The sequence below is a fragment of the Sceloporus occidentalis genome, unplaced genomic scaffold (assembly GCF_023333645.1).
Source record: "Sceloporus occidentalis isolate IW3139 unplaced genomic scaffold, rSceOcc1.0.p SCAF_20, whole genome shotgun sequence".
Taxonomy (NCBI): domain Eukaryota; kingdom Metazoa; phylum Chordata; class Lepidosauria; order Squamata; family Phrynosomatidae; genus Sceloporus; species Sceloporus occidentalis.
Window position 1 is genome coordinate 4,156,638 of NW_028317000.1, and position 13,345 is coordinate 4,169,982.

Here is a 13,345-nt window from a genome sequence, read left to right on the forward strand (position 1 = left end):
AAAGAGAAAAGCCTCCTGTCCTGGGCCCTGTTTTTTCTCAAATGCAAAGCAAAGGTGCTCCAATGCTCCTCCGATTAAATCTGCAGTTTGGAAAGAGAGAAGTCATAAAGTGCGCAAAGACACTTGACCAAAGGTTGCCAGGTTGCATTCCTGGGCTGGATTCTTTCCGAGCGCATGATGGCACAACCTTCCCACAAAGAGAGGAGGCAAAACCGGGAAGGAAAACCCCTGCCGCAAAGGGCAAAGGACTGCCAATTTCCCAATTTCTGGTGGGACTAAGGTCTCTGGAGAGCGGGGTTCGAATCCCAGCTCAGAAACCAAAGGAGAATTAAAAGGCTACAAAGCATTGGGTCCTGCGTTGGATGCGACTCTGCAGACCCAAGGTTTGATTCTCGGCTTGGCCATAAAACCCATTGGTTGATGTCGGGCAAGTCACACTTTCTCAGCCTCAGGGGAAGGCAATGGCAAACTCTCTCTGAACAAACCTTGCCAAGGAAACTCCATAATGTCTTAAAGACTCACCGGAAAACTAGGACTTTTGGCATGGTTCTTGGGATATGTAGTTCTGCAGAAAATGTCCATCGAAGGCCGCAATTCACAAACTTGCAGCAAGTATATTATGCATTTCAATTGCTTGCAGCAAGTATATTACGCATTTCAATTGCTTGCAACAAGTATATTATGCATTTCAATTGCTTGCAGCAAGTATATTACGCATTTCAATTGCTTGCAGCAAGTATATTACGCATTTCAATTGCTTGCAACAAGTATATTATGCATTTCATTTGCTTGCAGCAAGTATATTACGCATTTCAATTGCTTGCAACAAGTATATTATGCATTTCATTTGCTTGCAACAAGTATATTGTGCCTTTCAATTGCTTGCAAAAAGTATATTGCGTCTTTCAATAGCTTGCAACAAGTATATTGTGCATTTCAATTGCTTGCAAAAAGTACATTGTGCATTTCGATTTCTTGCAACAAGTATATTGGGCATTTCAATTGGCCAAGAAAGATATCAGGGATGGATTTGTGTTTGTAACTCTTCAGAAGCCTAAGGGCTCTTGCGCGTTCTTCCGAAAACTATATTGCCCTCTTCTTCAAATCAACGAAGGGCTTTGGCATGCTATAGGAAATCTATATTTCACATTTCCCCACCAAATGGGTGCTGAGGAACTAACTAGTCGCCAGGTGGCAATATTGGACCATGTCTCTCTCAGCCGCCCAGAACTGTATGGAGCCTTCTTGCAAACTGATTTTATTTGATCGGGATTAATCAATAATCAATACTCATCTTTTCTCAGCAAGGCAAGGGCAACTCCGCCATAAGCCAGAAATGACTTGAAGGCCCACAGCAGCAACAACAACGACGATTTTCAGGAAGCATCTGCAATCCAGTTTAGGCCAAACATACCAAAACAGAATAAAATAAACCGTTTAGGGCCCAAACGTTGGTCCTCCAGGTGCTTTTTGGACTTTAGATCCCATTATCCCCAACTGTCAGCTTGGGGAAACTGGGAACTGAAGTCCAAAACACCCCCAAATTTGGGAACCCTCAGATGAGCCTTTTTGACCATTAGTGTAAGCTAAAGTTAGGAATGATATAATGATATGACCATCCAGAGGTTTGGGAACTGCAAGTCCCAGCATCCCTAGGCAAAGGCAAAGAGTGCTGGGAGTTATAGTTCAGCATCCGGAAAGGGCCTCAGTTCCCATTCCTGGAACTCCAATTGCTAATCCCCGATCGCAACTGGTCCATTGAATCAATGGATAGATTAGAATGATGCAAAGGTGGGTTTACTCTGATCCAGAGAATTGCACTTAACATTAAATTGAGAATGGCCTGCAGTCCTGAAGTGGGTTTAAACTGGGTTATTCCTACAGTGCAGACGCACCCTCTGCCTCCAAAGAGACTACAGTATAGGCAGTTCATAGGAGAAATTGAAAGAGGGGTGGGCAAGGAGGAAGAAAGGCATGCATGGCCCAGACTTAATCCTTAAAACTGCATTTAAAACTGGATTGCGGTGGGGTCAAACTGGGTTATCCCTGCAGTGCAGATGCACTCTCTGCCCTCAAAGAGGCTGCAATCCAGGCCATGGATTAGGAATGGATTCATAAAGAAGGAAGAGGGATGGTCAAGGCGAACGGAGGCATGCATGCCCCATTCTTATGTGTTAACTGCATTTGAAACCGGACTGCAGTCTTAAAGTGGGCTCAAACTGGGTTATCCCTGCAGTGCGGATCTACCCTCTGCCTTCGAAGATACTGCAGCTTTCTAAACAATACAGAAATACACAGAAGAAAAGGGGATAGGCGAGATAACTAGATGCTTACACTTGCATCTGTTCGCCTTGCAAATGATGCCAAAGATGCATGCCCCATACTTCCCACTTTAATGGGGTTTAAACCTAGCTTGCAAGCAATTTAAAGTGGGCTGAAACTGGGCTATCCCTGCAGTGTGGACCCACCCTCTGCCTTCAAAGAGACTGCAATCTAGCAATGCAGGAACCCATAGAGAAGGTAGACAGGCAAAAAAATAACCAGAGGCATACATGCATTTGCATCTCTTTGCAAATGATGCCCAAGAGGCATGCCTCATCCTTCCCACTTCAATGGGGTTTAAAAGTGGCTTGTCATCTTTAAAGTGGGCTCAAGCTGGATCCAAAGAGGCAACGCAGAAACTAATAGAGAATGAAGGGAAAAGGGATGGGCAAGGTGAGCAACTCTTTAAATCTGCATCTGTTGCAAAGGATGCCCAAGAGGCATGCATCCTTCACATGTTAATGGTGCTAAAACCAGGCTTGCAATCAGTTTAAAGTGGATCCAAATGCAATTTGTCTCCTCCTTTTTGAGATGATGATGATGATGATGGAAAGACGGAAGGAACAAGAAGAAGAGAGGGATGGAGAGAAGGAAGTGAGGGAGGGAAAAAAAGAGGATGGGGGGAGCTTGCAAAAGTCACTCCCTATTTTGCAAAAAACAGAAATAGAGTAAGCCAAAGCCCTCCTTCTTTGGTGGGCGTGGCTTTGACCGGAAGTTCCTGCCCCACCTTTGGCTGCCTGGCTGCTCTGGGACCCCCCCTCTTTTTACCTTTGGAGCCCCCCCCCCCAAAGCAAAGGGTAAGTGGCTTTCTGGGACCAAAAGGGTTTGCATTTGCATTTAAACTTGGTTTTGTTTTACCTTTTGCAAGCCTTGCAAATCGGTGCTGCATTGCTTTTGCCTGGGGAGGGGGGCAAAGTTGCTTTTTGGGGGAGGAGAAGGAAAAGACTCAAGAGGACTAGAGCCTTGGATGCTTTGGAGCTTTAAAGCTTTGCAATCTGCAAAGTTTGCACCCCAAAACCCCCAAATGTCCTTGCATTTTTATTCCTTCCATTGCTTTGGTGTTTTTGGGGGGGGTTAGGGCTTTAAATCCCCCCTAAAAAGTGGGGAGGAAGAGAAGCACCAACAAGAAGCAAAGAAAGGAGTAATATATATATATATATATATATATATATATATATATATATAGGTTGACTTCCTCCAAGCCTTGCTTTCCAAAGGTGAGTATAAATAATGAGGTCCCTCCACTTGTTGTTGTTTTGCTTCCATATATATATATGTGTGTGTGTTTCCTTTCTATGCATTCATGCAGCACTCTCTCTCTCTCTCTCTCTCTCTCTCTCTCTCTCTCTCTATATATATATATATATATGCAGTCACATATATATGTTTGCTTTCCTTTCCTTGCTAGCTTCCTTGCAACAATATATATACATATACATTGGCTTTCCTTTTTCCTGCCAGCATTCATGCAACAATATATACAATACATAAGTTGTTTCCTTTTCTTGCTAGCTTTCTTGCAACAGTATATATATATATATATATATATATGATTCTTTCTATATCTCCTTTCCTTTTTCTTGCTAGCTTTCATACACACACACACACACACACACACACATATATATGATTCCTTCTATATCTCCATTCCTTTCCTTGCCAGCTTTCCTGCAGATAGAGATAGAAGGAATCATATATATATATATATATATATATATATGCAAGAAAGCTAGCAAGGAAAAGAAATAGATATAGAAGGAATCATATATATTTATGTATATATATGTATATATGTGTGTGTGTGTGTGTGTACATATATATATATATATATATATATATATATTTCATTTCCTTGTTAGCTTTCTTGCAACACACACACACACACACACACACACACCTTTTTCTTGGTAGCTTTTTAATGCAACAATATATAGATGTGTGTGTGTGTGTGTGTGTGTATTTTTCCTTTCCCTTTTTCCTTCCTGGGGGGACGTTTCAGAGCACAGACACGTGTCAGCCCTTTCCCCACGTTGCTAAGGCCCAGATGCGTGTCTGGGTCCCTTTTGCTCCCAACCTTCCCTCTTTTGCAAAGAAGGAAGACTTTAACACTGGTTTTGCTCCTTTGGGAGCAAGTTTAATGCGTTTTTAAACATGCTTTCCTCTCCGTTTCTTTGAATGTGTTGCAACTAGAAAACCTTTGCTTGGGGCTTTGGAACGAGTTACTCGCCTCGTTGCCAGGAACTTGTTACTGGGCATTACTCAGGCTTCCTCAAATGGTGCTTTCTGCTTTAAACTGATCCTTTTTGGGTGGATCCTTTTCTCTCTTTGGAGTGACTAAGGTTCACATGGAAGAAGGAGGAGGAGAGAAAGAAAGAAAGAAAGAAAGAAAGAAAGAAAGAAAGAAACTGGCTTTTCCTCTTTCATTTCAGTTTTCTCCTCCTCCTTTTTTTCTCCTTCTTTTTTCACAAGAATCTGATTCATTGCTGGGGGAGAAAAGGAACTTGGAAGAAGGTAAAACCTTTCTCTTTTCTTCTAATGTCACAAAATCAAAGTTACAAGCCTTCCTCTCCTTCACTGTGTCGTTTTCTCATTCCTCCCTTCCTTGGGTTCCTTTTAAAGAAAAAAATGCCATGATTTCTTCTAAAAGACATCATTGCAAACAAATGTGGCTTCCAAACCTTTACTGTGTCGTTTTCTCTTTCTTTCTTTCTTTCTTTCTTTCTTTCCTTCTTTCCTTCTTTCCTTCCTTCCTTGGGTTCCTTTCCTTTTAAAGAAAAATGCCATGTTTTCCTCTAAAAGACAGACATCATTATAAACACATGTGACTTGCAAACCTTCCTCTCCTTTACTGTGTACTTTTCCCTTTCTTTCTTTCTTTCTTTCTTTCCTTCCTTCCTTCCTTCCTTCCTTCCTTCCTTGGGTTCCTTTCCTTTTAAAGAAAAATGCCATGTTTTCCTATAAAAGACAGATATCATTATAAACACATGTGACTTGCAAACCTTCCTCTCCTTTACTGTGTAATTTTCTCTTTCTTTCTTTCTTTCCTTCCTTCCTTCCTTCCTTTGGTTCCTTTCCTTTTAAAGTAAAATGCCATGTTTTCTTTTGATGCATTGACAGGCATCATTGCAAACGCATGTGACTTCCAAACCTTCCTCTCCTTTACTGTATCATCTTCTCTTTTCTACCTTCTTTTTTCTCCCCCTTTTAAACAATAATGCCCTGTTTTTCTTCTAAGGCATTGACAGGAATCACTGCAGAAGAAAGTGGCTTCCATACCTTTCCTGTCCTTCACTGTGTTATTTTCTCATTCCTTCCTTCCCTCCCTTTTTGCTCGATGCGCATCCGTTGCCATAGATTCTGGGTGACGCTCCGAAACTTCAGAGAAAGGTGGGATATCGATTTATCAAATGAATAAAACAAATACTCTTTGGGGGTTTGGGTCCAGCAACACAACCACAACCAGCCTCCTCAAAGTCTTCCTCACAACTCCAGATGGATGGTTGTTCTCCTTGCCAAAAACAAGGATCCAAAACCCATCCTGCAACTATCCATCCTTCTTTCCTCTCTGCCCAGCCTTGCTTCTATTTAGGGTTGCCATAACTGTCCACTAAAACCCAGGACAAAATGTAGGACAAAACTCAGCCCAAAATGTAGGACAAGTTTTACACAATGTGGGTTTTGCACAATGTTGTCGCGCATGGATAGCGCGCTATCCGTGGCCTCTTGCAATGCTTGCTTCAAATGGAAGTTCGGTCTTCCCAGCCGGGTTGGGTTTAATTTTAATCTTTGTATGCTTTGCCTTCCACATATCTTTCCCCCTTTGCGCACAAATATTTCCACAGGGTTTTTTGGCACATATATATACAGTATGTGTGTGTGTATTTATGTGTCACTTTCTCCTTTCTGGTGTGAGGTTGTTTCTTCCATTTCTATGCGCCTCCAGGAAGTGGGTTGCGTTTGCTTTTGAGGCCTAGCCTTCGCCAGCAGCTTTGCCAAGCCCTTTCCTCTTTGCATTTCGCTGGAAATTCAGCTCCGTTACAAATCCGAAGAGTGTTTGAAAAGCCGCAACATGACAACAACAAAAATCCCTATTTTAAATTTAAACCTTTTCTTTTGTGTGTCTTAAGGGACTACTTTAATACTTGCAAAATTTTGCCATGAAAGAAAGGGCTTTCTTTGTGCAAAATTGTGCAAAAATCCAGAAGTAATGCAAAGTTGCCAGACTAAATAACCAAAGCCTGTTTTGTGTGTGTGTGTGTGTGTATTTGGGTTTGTGGTTTGTTGGGGGAAAGCCAACAACCCCCCAAAAAACAAAAGTAGAGGGTAATAGGAAAAGGAAAGAGTGGCTTGTTCTTCTAATGTTCTCCTTTTTGGCTTCAAAATCTCTCCGAAAGTGATTTTGTGCGTTTGGCAGAAACTGCATGGATGCTGTGTCGGGATCGATCTGGAAGCGTTGTTGTTGTTGTTGTTGTTGTTGTTGTGTTGGGTTTTTCCAAGGCAGGATGATGATTTGTTTAATGTGAAGTCAAAGCCTTTTGCAGCCGGCATCCCTAGTTCTTTGTGGGTTTTGGGGCTATGTGGCCATGTGCTAGAAGAGCATGTTTCTTGTAGGGTTTGGGGGCTATGTTGCCCTGTGCTAGAGCATGGTTTTTGTAGGGTTTTGGGGCTATGTTGCCATGTGCTAGAACGTGGTTTTTGTGGGGTTTGGGGGCTATGTTCCCATGGGCTAGAGCATGGTTTTTGTGGGGGGGCTTGGACTGTGTTGCCATGTTCTAGAACATGGTTTTTGTGAGTTTTTCAGGCTATGTGGTCATGTGCTAGAGCATAGTTTTTGTGGGGTTTGGGGGCTATGTTGCCCTGTGCTAGAACATGGATTTTGTGGAGTTTTTCCGGCTATGTTGCCATGTGCTAGAGCATAGTTTTTGTGGGGTTTGGGGCTATGTGGCCATGTGCTAGAGCATAGTTTTTGTGGGGTTTGGGGCTATGTGGCCATGTGCTAGAGCATAGTTTTGGTGGGGTTTGGGGGCTATGTTGCCCTGTGCTAGAACATGGATTTCGTCGGGGTTTTCTGGCTATGTTGCCATGTGCTAGAGCATGGTTTTTGTAGGTTTTTCAGGCTATGTGGCCATGTACTAGAGCATAGTTTTTGTGGGGTTTGGGGCTATGTGACCATGTACTAAAGCATGGTTTTTTGGGGTGGGTGGATGTTGGGGCTATGTGGCCATGTGCTAGAATATGGATTTTGTGAGGTTTTGAGCTATGTGGCCATGTGCTAGAGCATGTTTTTTGTGGGGTTTTTTTGGACTGTGTTGCCATGTTCTAGAACATGGTTTTTGTGGGTTTTTCCAGCTATGTTGCCATGTGCTAGAACATGGATTTTGTGGGGTTCGGGGGCTGTGTTGCCATGTTCTAGAACATGGTTTTTGTGGGTTTTTCGGCCTATGTTGCCATGTGCTAGAGCATGGTTGGGGGGGTGTTGGGGCTATGTGGCCATGTTCTAGAATATGGATTTTGTGGGGTTTTGAACTATGTGACCATGTGCTAGAGCATGGTTTTTGTGGGTTTTTCAGGCTCTGTGGCTCTGTGCTAGAGCATACTTTTTGTGGGGTTTGGGAGCTATGTTGCCCTGTGCTAGAGCATGGTTTTTGTGAGGTTTGGGGGCTGTGTTGCCATGTGCTAGAGCATAGTTTTTGTGGGGTTTTGGGCTATGTTGCCCTGTGCTAGAACATGGATTTTGTGGTGTTTTCAGGCTACGTTCCCATGTTCTAGAATGTGGCAACATAGCCTGAAAAACCCAGGCTATTGTTGTTTGTTTGTTGTTGTTGTTGCTGTGCGCATCCATCATATGGCAACCCCAAGGCAAAAACCTATCATGGCAAGCTTTGTGTGTTTATGGCCGAGGCGGGATTCGAACCCCGGATCTCCGGCGTCAGAGTCCAGCGCTCGAACTGTGGCACCATGCCGGCGTTCTCCGGCTACTTACCTTGGAAAATTGTGTGACCTATGGCGATCCCATTAACTTCATAGGGTTTTTCTTAAGCAACAAATCCTCAAAGATGGTTTGCCAGGTCTTTTCTTTGGAGGCCCTTGATGGTCTCCCATCCAAGAACTAACCAGGGCTGACCCTCCTTAGCTTCCAAAATTGTATGGGATCTGGTGCTTTTAGGGCATTTAAGCCTTGTATGTGTGCCTTCAAGTTGACTTTTATGGCGATCCCATTAATCTCATAGGGTTTTCTTAGGCAAGGAAGACTCGGAGGTGGTTTTGCAGGTTCCTTCCCTTGAAATATTTCCTATAGCACCTAGTGTTCCCTGATGGTCTTCCATCCAAAGACTAACCAGGGCTGGCCCTGCTTAGGATCAGACCAGATCTGGTGCTTTTAGGGTATTTAAGCCTTCAAGTTACTTGATGGCTTTTATGGTGATCTCATACATTTAATAGGGTTTCTTAGGCAAGGAAGGCTCAGAGGTGGTTTTCTCCAGGTCCTTCTGCAGAGATATTGCCACCAGCGTCTGGGGTTTGTTGGCGTTCTCGCATTCAGTTTGTCATCGGTCTTCCATCCAACTTCTAACCAAGGCTGACCCGGCTTTGAAGATCAGATCGGACATGAATCTAGTACCTTCCAGGTTCTGGTTTTTAAATGACTTGAGAGTTTCATCCCTCCCCAGCCTTGGCCCTGTTTTCTTTGCAGGTTCAATTCAGTAGCTTCTAGCCGCAGGCTAAATGAATATCACGTCTTCTTGTTTTGAAGGGTGTGAATGTGACACTTGGCTTAAGGAAACTTGGCTTGGCTTAAAGAAACATTCAAGTGCACCATGATCACAATTAATTGTTGTTGTTGTTGTTATTGCAATTAATTAGCTGGACAGGGAACCCGAATATGAGCTGGAAATGTTCCTGAGCAACAAAGACAAGCTGTGCTTTCTCACATTCGGTCTGTGCAAGTATTTGCCAGCGACTCTTTCTGCAAAGTTGGTTTTGCAATATAAGTAAATTGCAATTCCCAGTATCCCCAAGTCCACCTGTTTGATGGTCCTGAAGTGAGTCTGTGGTGGATGATGTGCGTTCAAGATATCCAGAAATTGTGTCCCAATATATCCTACTTCTTCTGTAGCTTTCTTCAGTCTGGGCTGTTTTGTGACTTTACAGCACCACTCGCTGGGGATGATGGGTGTTGTGGTTGGTCAAGTGCGGAGGACATTCAGAGAAGGAAGGTTCCTCCATTAGAAAAAAGAGGCTTGCAAATGAAATGTAATGATTTCTCGGCTTCCGGGGTGATGGCGCCTTGTTTCGCAACTTCCCCTTTGTGTTGTTGTTTTGGGTGCCATCGGGTTGTTTTCAACATGCGTCAACCCCGACAAACCCCATGGCCAGAGATTTAGACATCTCCGTGGGAGGCTTGCCATGGATTTTTCCTTTGAGGCTGAGAGAGTGTGACTTGCCCAACATTAGTATTATGCAGCTGGTGACCACAACTGTGTGCATAATGTGATGTCGAAGGCTTTCATGGGCCGGCATCCGTCGTTCTTTTGTGGGTTTTTTGGACAATGTGGCCATGCTCTAGAAGAGTTTATTATATTTATTCCTCGTTGTTGTTGTTGTCCTCTTTTGATGTCTCTCGCTTATCCAGCTTGGTCTTCTTTAGGAGGAAGATCAAAGATATGAACTGAGGGAGTTAATAAATGCGAATACATTTGATTAACAAATGGAAAGAAGAGTCGCTTTTGGCTGCTCCAGGCTCTCCCTCCCAGCACCTTGAACTCCATCAGAGAGTCAAAATGTTGCCTCAGCTGTTTTTGTTTTGATTCACAGCCACTTTGAAATCCAGGGTTTCATTCTGATCCAAGAAAGCACCTAAGGCTACAACCCAGAGTACCAGGAACCACCTACATTTCCTCCTGGCAGTCATGCGCTCCCGATATTTGGAAACACCAGCTTCAATCTCAGTCTTCCTTAACCTGCTTGCGCTGCTCTCTCTCAGCGTTTCCATTATGGATGGCTGTCATTTCCTATACCTTTCTTTGCTTTCCATTTCAGATCTGCGCAGTCGGCCCTCCGCGTTTGCGGCGTTGACTTTCGCGGATCTGAACGTTTGTGCATTTCATGGCTGTGTTCTCTCTAGGAGTCTCTGTGTCCTCCGGCGCATGCCGGTTCCTAGAGAAAACGCTCCTCGCCAAACTCCAAATCCCAGAGTTTATTTATTAGCCATAAAATAAATGGCGTCAAACTGATTTATTTGTTTGCAAGGGGTTTTGCAAGAAGTTGGCACCATCGGAGATATACAAATAGATGATGATGATGATGATGATGATGATGATGATGATGATATTATGTTTGCCCATCCGCTGGGTAAGAGGTATATGGGTGCATCTGTGGATGGTTTTATGGTTTTTGTGGAGGGATTTTGCAATAACCTGGCACCACTGGAAATATATAGCCCAATGGATGCCCAAAAGAGTCCAAGGAATAAAATACCGGTCTGGTTTGCTGGATTGCCTCCTGGTCCTCAGGTGCTTTATTCTTGGGGACGGCAAAGGCAGGATCGAATTGGCTGGCCGGTGTATTGGCACATCTGAGAAAGACCTTTGAAGGAAGGAGGACACGGAGGTTTTTAATGCTCTTCTTAATGGAGTTTTTGCCTGGCACGCGAGGATGAGGAAGCAGTGCCAATCCTGCCAGAAAAGCCGGCTTCAACGTCTGCGCTATTGATTTCGTTTTCTCTCTGTTAATTACTGTCTCTTGAAGTTACATTATCTTAGAGGCCCGGAGCAACGGAAAAGGTCTTTATACTCCCCACCTTGTCTGCTGCTCCAAAGACCTGAATGTTTGCAGAGAGCTAGAGATTCCTAGAGAGGACACTTTACTAGGCCTTTGTAGCTCCTCCAGTGCAACTCTATGGTCAGTGTCTGTCAGGCGTTGACCACAGAGATGCATTGGAGGACTTAGAGATTCCTAGAGAGGTGTCCTTTCAGGTAAAAACATAGTGTTTTTGTTATTTGTGGTTTTCCATGTTCACAAGGGTCTTATGCCCCTAAGCCTAGCAAATGTGGGGGGACAAGTGTATTATTACATCTATCGAGTGCCGTCAAGTCATTTCTGACTTAGCGTAGGGTTTGGTTCAGAGAGGGTTTGCCTTGGCTTCCCCTGAGGCTGAGAGAGTGTGACTCGCCTAAGGTCTCCTAATGGGTTTCTTTGATACAACCGCCTCTAAAATCGTCACACGTCCGAATGCAGACCCACCGGCCGGAAAGAAGATCCCATTAGATCCATGTGTGATTCACTCTTCTGGGAGCTCCAGCTTGCCAAGAACGGTGACTCAGAAGGAAAGATAACCAATGGACTCTGGCAAGGAAGAGCGAAGTTTAAAAGGGGGGGCGGGGAGACCAACCCTCAAATAGCATGATTGTCTTGGAAGCTGAGCAAAATGCGTGTCCGACATTTGGACTTTTGGAAGCACTTGAGCCTTTCTTTGCAGCTTTAACTTTCCTTCCAAAGGGACAATGATCCAGTTTACGTCTTGGATTTGCACTCAAATAAAGCAGAGCCGGCGTAGTGCAGTGGTTTGAGTGTTGGACTATGACTCTGGAGGCCAGGGTTTGAATCCCAGTTCAGCCAGGAAAGCTCACCTTATACGAGCCACACTCTCTCAGCCTCAGAGGATGTCCATGGCGAACCTCCTCTGGACAAACCTTGGCAAGAAAACGCCATGATTTGAGGTCTCCATAAGTCAGAAACGACTTGAAGGCACACAGCAATAAAATAAGGCTGCATCCACACTGCAGAAATAATATAATCCAGTTTGACGTCAATGTATGGAAAACAAGAAAATGGGTCTCTGCCCTCAGTCACTTTTGAACAGAGGTTCCCAATGCTGGTGACTCCAGATATTTTGGAGTGCAGCTCCCAAAAGCCTTCAGTCTGGGGATTCTGGGAGCCGAAGTCCAAAATCCCTGGAGGCTGGAGTTTAGGGATCAATGGCTGAGACGATGGGAATTGGAGTCTCATGCGTTCCAGACTGGGGAAGGCAGAGGTATGCCTTTGGGAAGAAAAACAGGAGTGACTTTCCAGTTTTGTGTTTTTGCTGCGAGTTGTTTAGCAACGCTATCTTTGCGCACAATTCTCCCGTGTTGCATTGACTTGGCAAATCAATAGCCGGTCCTCCCCAGGTTTTCAAAGTGCAGCGTGTCTCGACAAACAGGCTCTCTCTCTATTTTTGTCCTCCCTTTATCTCAGGGAGGGAAGGGAGGAATTGTGTAAGGAGTGAGTCTTATGGGAATCGTTCCATCTTAAAGGGTTGGGTGGGACCCCCAAAGGCCATGTAGCCGAACCCCTTGCGATGGAGGGATATGCAGCTAACGCCAACCGACCTCTTTTTAAAGGTCTCCAAAGAAAGGGAGCCCAACCCTAGCTCTTCCAGTTTTTGCAATGTTCAGGTGGAATCGCTTTTCTTGAAATTCGAATCCGCTGACTCCTGTCCTACTTTCTGGAGCTGCAAAACAACAAGCTCGCTCTCATTTTTTCCATTCAATTTCCCCCCCCCCCCCTTGTAACACCTTTTGCCTGATGAAGAAGCCAGTGAAGCTTCGAAAGCTTGCGACATGGAAGTTGTGCGTTTTGGTTGCCCCGGTGAAAGTATTGTTGTTTGGTGGGTTTTTGTTGGATTTGCTAAATGGCCAACTCAGCTACCTTTGGACATTTTCTCCATGACATCCATTTTCTTCTCCTCCTCCTTCTCTTTCTTCTCCTTCTTCTCTTCCTTCTCCTGCTTCACCTTCTCTTTCTTCTCCATCTCCTTCTCCTCATTCTTCTTCTCTTCCTTCCCCTTCTTCTCCTTCTCTTTCTTATCCTTGTCCTCCTCATTCTTCTTCTCTTCCTTCTTCATCTTTTCCTTCTGTTCCTCCTCCTCCTCTCCTCCTCTTTTTCTTCCTTCTTCTCTGTCTCCTTGTCCTTCTCCTCCTCCTCTTCATTCTTCTTCTCTTCCTTCTTCTCCTCCTCCAAGCCAAACATACCCAACTCCCTAAGC

General features: G+C 44.2%; 1 protein-coding gene across 2 annotated transcripts in view; it reads left to right on the forward strand.

Moving 5' to 3' along the window:
- Positions 1-3,066: 3,066 nt before the first annotated feature.
- CERS2 (ceramide synthase 2) overlaps positions 3,067-13,345 on the forward strand; it is a 32,845-nt gene continuing 22,566 nt past the window's right edge. Inside the window, exon 1 of one of the 2 annotated variants that reach the window (XM_089483246.1) lies at positions 3,067-3,119. The gene's annotated coding sequence lies outside the window, so the exon portion shown is untranslated. Of the gene's footprint in view, positions 3,120-4,791; positions 4,834-13,345 lie in introns of those variants that run through there. The other variant, XM_089483245.1, reaches the window with a different exon arrangement.